Source organism: Neolamprologus multifasciatus, chromosome 7 (genome assembly GCF_963576455.1).
Source record: "Neolamprologus multifasciatus chromosome 7, fNeoMul1.2, whole genome shotgun sequence".
NCBI classification, from domain to species: Eukaryota; Metazoa; Chordata; class Actinopteri; order Cichliformes; family Cichlidae; genus Neolamprologus; species Neolamprologus multifasciatus.
Window position 1 is genome coordinate 9,402,752 of NC_140445.1, and position 10,276 is coordinate 9,413,027.

The following is a 10,276-nucleotide window of genomic DNA, read 5'->3' on the forward strand; positions in this document are numbered from 1 at the left end:
GTCTGTATCTGATCAGGATTTTGTCATTAGTGTCAACAAAACGCTCATTTTTTTTTAGCTGTGTCTGTCATCAAAAATTAGTTGGAGTGTTTTAACTCTGATGGCAATTTCTCCCTAACAAGTCCACTTTATTGCGTGCTCCTATTTCTCCCATTAGTGGCTCATATGTATATAATTAGAAAACATGCATTAAGTGGACTAATTTCTCACACTTATCAGTGGCTCATGGTTGCTTAAGGCCTATATCTGTAGGGGAGACGTGGGTCAGTTGTAACACTTCCAATATCTCCAATCAGGGCTAAGTTTCAAATGATGTGACTCATCCTGTGCATGCTCAATTCAGTTCTGCTATCACATGTGAAAAATCAGCACATTTTGTCAAACACAGACAATTTAAAATGAAAAAAAGTAATTTGTATGCCAAAAAGTAAGTTTTTCTACTTTATTTCAATTTCTAATAGCATTATCTGCTTTGCAGTTAAACTCATCAAACTTAAATTATGTTATTTGTATGTCTATGGGGATATATTCTGTGTAGGTCTTTAGTGCTAATGTTTTAGCCGTTGGCTGTAATGTTAGCTAGTTCATGGCTATAGGAGTCTGGGTCAGTTGTAACAATAATGCAGATGTTACTACTTACCACACTATTACTTTAACTTATATTAAACAAGTTGGGGCAACGACATCAGCAGAGATAGGTTCACTGGTCGCTTTTGTATATGCGGTTAATGCCATTGGCAACACAATTCCTCCACTGTTTGTGTTCCCACACATACATTATGCAGACCACTGTGTCAGAGATGGACTAGTAGGAAGTATTGGTAATGGAAATAAATCAGGATGGGTGCAAGAAACAGATTTCCTCAGCTTTCTGAAGCACTTTGCAAACCACACCAAGGTAAGCCATGAAAAAAAGTAATGGAATTGCGATGCTGGTGAACAACTACATTTTTTCAGCTTCATTGTTATGTTCAAAAGTTGGTGCAAGAGTTGTAGGTTATAATGCCCACTGAGCCAACGAGGCCAAACTCAAGGAAGACCAACCAAAATTAATGAAATATTCAGTTGCAGAAAATTCCATAATTTGTCTTTTTTGGGGGGTTGACATATGTTCAAAAGCTAGATTTCTGCATTCTGTCACACACACACACATAGCTACATAAATGGCTCTAAGTGCATTCATGTGTTGAATAAACAAAGATTACATGTTAATGTTTTGTTAGTACCCCTTTTTCATTGTGTTTCATTTCACCCCAGGATATGTTACAACTAACCCAGACTATGGGGTTAATTGTAACATTTCACTCTTTGTGTTTGAGACCATACCATGCAATGGGTAATTGTGCTGCAGAGAAAATAGCTGCACTATTTAATAGCCGAGACATGTAAATACTTTGCATTACATTTTGAATCCACTACCTTAAAAGAACTCCAATTTACAGACAGAAATTTCAAAAATGTTACAACTATCCCCGGTCTTCCCTACTTGACTTACTCATACTTCTATATATTCTTCTGTAATAGATAACTATACACTGTATAGGAATTTCTTTCACTAAGGTATTAATCACATTATTTCATTGTTTTAACATGTCTGACACTCATACTTAAGACAAATGGTAGGGGGTGTAGTAAGGCTGTTGGGGGGAAAACAGGAACTCCACAGGAAGAGTCTTTTGTCTCTTCGAGGACTCTGGGAGGTAGCAAGGGAGTGTGAACCTTAAGGTGTGAAACAGCTGTGTACTGCCTTTTGTTCCTGGAGAAGGTATTTAACTGAGAGCCATGCTAGGCTCAGTGAGACTCTGCTGACCGTCTGTCCCGCGGCCAAGCTTGTTTGTATATTGTGTGCATGGATTAAAGAATGTTAGCTACCGCTCACCGCTCGTCTGCAGGCTATATTTAAGTGGAAAACTTCCACAACAACACTATCACTGCAATCAATCTACACTACAGCTCAAAAGTTTGAAGTCAATTTTCACCTGGTTTATAACCATGTGATCGGTCCATACAGCAGTGATTGTTTCTAAAATTTGGCGCACGTATAAGTGTGTAGACATTTCCTAATGCATCATGGGTGATTTAACTTAAATGGTTCATTAAACACACAACTGTCAAAAAATTACTGGTAAACTTTGTGTAATATTATGTTAAAGTAAATGTAAGTTATTAATTAAAAGACGACTGTTTCAATCTGACCACAAACCTTTGAGCAGTAGTGTGTGTTGTATGCAAGTGTCTGTCTGTATCTGATCAGGATTTTGTCATCAGTGTCAACAAAACACTCATTTTTTAGCTGTGTCCATCATCAAAATTGAGTTGGAGTGTTTTAACTCTGATGGCAATCTCTCCCTAACAAGTCCACTTTATTGCGTGCTCATTTTCTCCTATTAGTGGCTCATATGTGTATAATTAGGAAACATGCATTAAGTCGACTAATTTCTCACGCTTATCAGTGGCTCATGGTTGCTTAAGGCCTATGTCTGTACTTGACCACAGAGGCAGAGCATCATTCAACCTGCCAGCTGCCTATCTTGGGAGCTTTTCAAGGATGACAGACTCCACTTTCTCTGCAGCAAGACAGCTCATAACTTTTTTACAGTGTCTCCCTGTCCTCATACTTCTATATATTCCTCTGTAATAGATAACTATACACTATCATTGCAATCTACACTACAGCTCAAAAGTTTGAAGTCAATTTTCACCTGGTTTATAACCATGTGATCGGTCCATACAGCAGTGATGGTTACTAAAAATGGGCCCATGTATTAGTGTGTAGACATTTCCTAATGCATCATGGGTGATTTAACTTAAATGATTCATTAAACACACATCTGTGAAAACATTACTAAAATTGAGTTTATGGCAAACTCTCCCTAACATGTTCAGTTTATTGTGTGCTCATCAATCTACTCTACAGCTCAAAAAAGTTTGAAGTTAGTTACAAACGTCTTTTTTTCTTAAAAAAACAAGATTTGCTTTTAGATTTTGTAAATTAATTGTGAATGCAAATAAATATTATTCCTTAAAACTTGCATAGATCACCAATTATGAATGATGATTGATTAAATATTAACTGGTGTATGGATTACAACAATAATAGCGATTGTGTAGATTATATTACCTTTCCTCAGTTTATCACATTAAATCTCAGCTTACTAGTGACCCAGCAGTTTTCCAAGTACAGAAGCACTAATCAACATATTTTTTTCAAGTAATATTAAAATCTATTTTATATATTACCTTTTTAAACATCCCATTTTTCTTTCTAATGTCATTAAAACAAGTTTGCACATTTGTATAACAACAGCTGGATCTCCAGATCTTTCAAGCTTTTAGTTTTTTTTTCTCAGTGTCACACATGGATTAGTTTTTGTTTCTTTCAATAAGAAAGTCAAATCTTCAAACCCTAAAGCAATCTTTGTTTCTTTCAATCATTCCAATATTTTTTATCTCCTGTTATATAATTGCAGTTAACCAGGGCTTAGCTACTCTGATCTACAGTGATTTTGGGGGTGTGGATACCTATTTTTTTTCACAGGTGCAGAGCCTTTTTCTACAAAATTACGAATAAACTGCATTTTTTAAAAGTACCATTAACATAAATGTAGACTGACAAGTAACTCAACCTTTAACACAGTGATCAATAGAGAAGAAAGAAAATAACCCATTTCAAAATGTCTAGTTCCGATCAAAATTATTGTTCTGATTAAGGAAACAGTAAATCTGGCCGCATTATTGTCCTGATCCTCCAATTTTCCCTTTCCAATGTGACTAAATAAAAAGCAACTTTTTTAGATAAAAGCAGTTGCACACCCAGATATTTCTTACAGTAAGAATCCTCCAACAACCTTTCAAAAGAAACATTTTTTGTCTTTCCTCAATTTTGAGACCAACTGAACCCACAAGCCTGAAGCTGCAGACCCCAAACTAACCAAATGTAATGTTTCCTTAATCAGCACAGTCATTTTTAAGTCTTTATGTGTTATGTTTACTCACAGTTTTGATGCTTGCTTCTTCGACTTGATCCACGATTAGCTCTGCACCATCGCTCTGCTGTTTCCTCTCTCCTCATGCTTCTCCTCATGCTTCTCCTTCATGCGTCCTGTCCTCAGATATAATCCAACCAGCCTCCTTGTTTCCTCCTTGACTTGTATTCCCAAAATTTCAAGTTAAATTAAGAGTAATCCAGAAAAGTTTTCTTGCTTCAAAAGCTCTTCCAGTTGCCTGTCTTCTTGTCCTCCTTCAAATGTGCATTTCATATATTTGTATTTATTTGACTTCATATTGCCATGACAACACAAAAGCAGGTGGTTCTGTCCTCTGCTGGTGTTCCATAATGATGTAAAAGTATGTTAATAATCTTTAAACAGACACTCACTGATCCTGTAAGAGCAGGAATTTAACTACAAACCCTCATAGTTCCCATCAGTATCATTCATTCTGCTCTGCCTCAATGGTCACAGTGGCTGGTTTAAGTACGTTTGCCCCATAGAAATCCACTAATGTTCAGTGAGTCCCTTTGATACATATTTAGATCTTCATAATTTTCAGGGTGCATGAGTGGTATATCTCCATCTCATCCTAAACATTTTCCCAACATGTAAAAGGCATACGTCCACAAGATTTTGATTTGTTTAATTTGAATTGAAACTTGTTTTTTTTTCTGAATAAATGTGTGAGATGGCCCTCAGGCTTCTAAATCCACGTCCAGGTTTGGGTGACTACTTGGATTAGGGGAGTACTATTTAGAGCAATGTTTGTCACTTTGGTTAATTGCTCAACTCAGGCCGTTTTTGTTTTGGAGTGTTTTCACTCTGATGGCAATCTCTCCCTAACAAGTCCACTTTATCGAGTGCTCATTTTCTCCTATTAGTGGCTCATAGGAGTATAACTAATGAAGTGTATGCATGTTTCCTAATCTGTCACGCTTATCAGTGGCTCATGGTTGCTTAAGGCCTATGTCTGTACTTGACCACAGAGGCAGAGCATCATTCAACCTGCCAGCTGCCTATCTTGGGAGCTTTTCAAGGATGACAGACTCCACTTTCTCTGCAGCAAGACAGCTCATAACTTTTTTACAGTGTCTCCCTGTCCTCATACTTCTATATATTCCTCTGTAATAGATAACTATACACTATCATTGCAATCAATCTAAACTACAGCTCAAAAGTTTGAAGTCAATTTTCACCTGGTTTATAACCATGTGATCAGTCCATACAGCAGTGATGGTTACTAAAAATGGGCCTATGTATAAGTGTGTAGACATTTCCTAATGTATCATGGGTGATTTAACCAATAAAAGATTCATTAAACACACATCTGTGAAAACATTACTGGTAAACTTTGTGTAATATTATTATAAGGCAGTGACTGGAATAGGTCATAAGGTGTCGCTGTTGAGCTGCATATACATTGTAAATTTTAGCAATTTTGACCATTTGTCCTCTGCAGGACACCGTAGTTCAGATTTCTCGTTCGCGCGTGCGCCATCTTGGTTCAGTGTTTACTGTGATTTGCAAAGGTAAGCACTAGGGGTGCAAAGATACTCGTATCGACATTGAACCGTTCGATACAGTGCTTTCGGTTCGGTAGGCATATGTATGAACAATACATTTTTAATTTATTTTATCAACTTTCCTTCTGACGGTGCTGTCTGTGTTGAGCGCTCAGTGGATCTGCGCTTGACAGTGCAGCCTAGGCGGAGTAGTCGAACGCAGATTCACTGAGCGCAGGGCAAGCTAGCGAGACAGAAGTTAAGCTGTCCTTGCAACATGACAAATTGAATCTCCCCCACCCTCATTCAGATCTGACGTTTGGAACTATTTTGGTTTTCAAGCGCATCATGGACTAAAGTAAAACAGTATGTTGGATGTGCCAGCAATGCTCAATTACATGGGTGGGAACTAGTGTGTTAGCGCAGTTAGCTCGTTAACGTGTTGGCCGTCCAGCCCCACACAGGCGATCCGAGGTAGCTCGTTAACAGAGATTTGCCTTGTTGTGGCGTTAACCTCATTTCAGATTAACGCTGACAGCACTAGTGGAAACACAACGAATATGACTGCACATTTACGCTGACATCATCCTAGTGCAAAGACAAGTGGAAGCAGACAAAAACAAGCACGCATGCTACAAACTTTACCCGAGTCATTTAGACAGCCGTTAGCACATGACCCAGATAGCAAGGAGACATTGAACAGATGTTGATTTTCCATCTGAACCATCAGAATCGTCATGCTTGAAATGTCAACACAAAACCAATGTTGAAACAACATTGAAATACTGATGAAACCTGACACTGACATTGAAATAACATTGATTCACTGTTGTTCTGTCATCGTTGATTGTTGATCTATTTATAGTTGACAAGGTGACAACAATCACGTTGAAAAACCATTGATTTATGGTTTCGCGGGAAATTAAAGCTGCTACCACTTGGACTATTCCATAGCCCCCCCTCTCACAGTGGTACATCCCTTCAGGTAACCATTGTCTTGTACAGTAGAGCGGGACATTAGATTTACTCTCAGCGGAATTGACCGGAGAAGGCATCAGTTCATGCACTGCACTGGCCTGCACCACGATTAATATAAGGTAAGAATGAATGACTTTTGTTCTATTCGTTATTTCCACGGTTGCATTTGAATAACAGTAAAAAACAAACAAACTTGTTAATGTGAAGTTTCGGACAAAATGTGGGAGCCCGAAATTGTGTCTACTTTCATCTTACAATCCGGCAACAAATAAATTGCACTGCGAACAAAGTCAACAAAGAAAACATTTTCGTTTCATACTTTTCCGTTATATTCCCTTACAAAGCTAGCTAGCTAGCTTTAACGCTTCGAGGGTTCCTTTGTTCTTGCCGTCGCCTCGGCGCTTGACCCAGACTTTCGCTCTGTAGTTGCTTTTTAGCATAGTACTACAAAAAATTGTAAATCTGTGATATATGATTGATAAACGTAAAGGTAACTGTATAAATGTGTTCAATGACTTTGGTACTTTTAATGATTGGAGAGCACCCGCTTCGATTCGCACTCAATTCAAACTTTACGTTGCACGCTCACCTAACTTTACGTTGCACGCTCACCTAACTTTACGTTGCACGCTCACCTAACTTTACGTTGCACGCTCACCTACCTTGTGTTTGCACCTTTTGTCCACACGTAAACTGCGTTTTATTATTTATTTATTAGTTTTTTCGCCTCTCACTGCTTAAGCCATTAATCTTTCTGGAATTGTTTTTTTAAACAGATGCGACCTCGCAAAAGATATTAGCTATGCTGTCAGACCTGACGACAGCTGTTAACGAACTCCGTGAGGAGGTCAGAGCCATCCGCCATCCCTGCTGAAATGAATCGGTAGATGCTGGGGTACTGCCTCTGGATTTGCCCTTGCACAACATTGAGGAGCTAAACAATGCAGAGGCAGCTCTTCAATCATAAGAGGCAAATAAGGCAATGGTAAGTATATAAAGGTTATGTACACTTTGTAACTATAAAGTGTAATAGCTGTCAGATGTGATTTAAATACATAACAACGGCCTGTTGATTAAACACACAAGCACTTGCATACACATTTAAGACATGAGACACGCTAATTCCATCTCTTAAAATGTGTCTATAGGTGAGACGCTTTGCCTTGATTGGAGGGACCACACTGGAGGTGCGAGTCCGCCGTGTAATGGCTTATGCCATTAGAAATGAGCTGGCCTCGGTACTCAACTGGGCAGGGAAAAAAACCAAGGACCAGACAAAGCAAAAAATGGCATTTAAAGATACAGCGCTCTGCAAATGCATATATGGTGGTAAGTTTTACAGTTTTTTTGCTATATTACTTTGTCTTTCTTAATAACAAGACTTTCATGTCCGGTTAATCTGGAGATGGAGTCTTTGGTCTTTGGCTTGTTTAGTCCTCGGGTTGTAGTTGTACAGCCCGAGGACCCCATGTTTATTTTGTTTTAAAGGCTACACGGCACACCATGCTAAGACTTATCACTTTTTCCGCTCATAGCTCTTTGGGAATCAAATGCGGCAGTTTGCAGATTTACGCCTGGTGACTTTCATGTTTATCAGCCTAGGAGTTTACATACTTTCTCCCCGCTGAAGACAGTTAACAAGAGCTTATTCATGTGCTCTAATTCACTTTTTTTGTTTGTGTGTGTGTATTTTTTTCCTAGATGGCCTGACGCAGCAGTTAGGGGCAAACTCTATGTCCGAGTTTGTCTTTGCACAAGCAGTGCAGAAATGGCTCCGATACGCCCCAGATCGTATGGGTATGGGTGGTGCAGGATGCACATCATGCATCCCCATCCCAGAGTAAAAAATTACAAACTTCTGTGAAACATATAAATGTAAATAGGAAACTGTCTTTTAATAAAGTATTTAGCAAACGAAACATGCCTATTGACCTTTTTTTGTTTATTTTTTTTCTCTGTTACATCACATGCAATGCTTTCTTATTTTAGGATATTAATATTGACATGATACATTGTGAGACATTTGTTGTTGTTTTTTTTTTATAAAGGGTGTCCAATTTGAGGAATAAGTACAATTATGTGTTTAGGTGGTTTAAGTATTGATGGAAACATGCAGTAGTTTAGTATTGGTTAAAATACTTATAAAGAAAGGTAGATTTCCAGTCATGATTTAACTGTTGTTTTAATAAAAAGCAACTGTGCGAAAGAGGTGGAAAATCAACACCATAGCTCAACAGTGTTTCAATATCAGAATCTGACATTGTTTCAATGTCAGGTTTCAACATTGATTCAACATCAAAACCTGACGTTGTTTCAACATTAAAAAAGGGTGCAAGAGAGATGTTAGGTCAACGTCACACTTCAACGTTGGTTCAATGACGTCGCCTGATATTGACTCCACGTTGTTTCAATGTTTCCTTGCTATCTGGGGATTCTCCTTATGGGGACCTGATATGTTTAATATGCTGCTGAGAATATAGCCCAGAAGAAGCGTATAGTATAGCTTTTATTTAGGAAAGAGCCATTTCTCTGTAATAAACTCTCTTTTCCAAAGATGAGCGATTCCTCAATCAGATACAGGGCTCGCAAAATCGCTAGCCCGACGTCCCGGGGCTAGCGATTTTTCCAGTCGGGCTACCAAAATCTATCTCTGCCCTGCCCGTCGGCCTATCGTAGGAAGGAAAAATATATGTCAATGCTTTTGCATTCTTTCAGAAATGTAGCTGGGTAATTATATCATTGGCATCGGTGAGCCACTGTCAATATGTGACATATTGAAATCCCGTTTGAATTTGCGCTTGTTTTTTGCTTTCACTTTGCAATCGTGAACTGTGTATAGAGAGGGACAGTACTGATTGGTGAGCAATGATAATTTGCGCACCAATTCCTCTGACATAATCTTATCAATCATTAGCTTACTATGCAAACATGACAAGTGAGATCTCCCACAGCAAGCTTAAACATGTGAGAGGTTGATTGCACAGAGAATCGCTGAGCGTTATGTTAGTGCGTGTGTAAAAGCAGCAGGATATATATTTTAGTTCTGCTGAGCCAAATAAGACAGGTCAGGGTGAAGAAGTGACAGCCAAAGAAAAGCTTACCACAAAACAGAAAAATTATGACAAATCAGACTATAAGGCGAAAAGAAAGTGCAGCTTTATGGTTTCATGGACAAAAGAATTTCTGTGGCTGCAATATGACGAGCTAAATAACCAGGGGTGCACATAAGTGGTCCGCAGGTGCGCATTCGCTGTCAAAATAAAAAACGCGCACAAGATAAGAAGTTTCAATCCGTGTTTGCGTACATAAGATTTTCCGGAGGAGGACAGACATTTGTTTAGAACTCTTAAAGATGTCGAAGAAGCTCCTTTAAGCAATTACTTTGGTGTTCCTCCACCTCCAAAGAAATGTCAGAAGGAGTCCGAACCACAAAAGAAGCTCGTATTCTCGGAAAAGTGGTTGCAGGAGGTGAGCTGGCTTCAAACAAATGATGAACGCACAGAGATGTGGTGCAGAATGTGCCGTAAAAATTTAATAAATGACAAATTAAAAAGGCATGAACATTTTTTTTTGTATCGAAAAAATATCGAACCGTGACACCAAAGTATCGAACCGAACCGTGAATTTTGTATATCGTTGCACCCCTAGTAAGCACTGTCAGTGGTGTACTGCATTGGTTTTTTGTTTAAAAATAAGTGTTCCACTGTGTAAAATGGCGGTTTGCTAAGCATATATTTTGTTTATTGAGAGGTTCATGTGCTGTCTGATGAGAGGATGAGCAGTTTGTGTGGATGTTCCATTTTG

At 38.6% G+C, this 10,276-nt stretch overlaps 1 long non-coding RNA gene across 1 annotated transcript; it reads left to right on the forward strand.

The window, feature by feature from the left end:
• The first annotated feature begins 7,240 nt into the window (after nucleotides 1-7,240).
• Nucleotides 7,241-8,622, forward strand: LOC146513740 (uncharacterized). Its single transcript, XR_014875426.1, has 3 exons — nucleotides 7,241-7,457; nucleotides 7,621-7,801; nucleotides 8,174-8,622. It is a non-coding gene; the product is annotated as an uncharacterized LOC146513740 (long non-coding RNA).
• The last annotated feature ends 1,654 nt before the right edge of the window (nucleotides 8,623-10,276 follow it).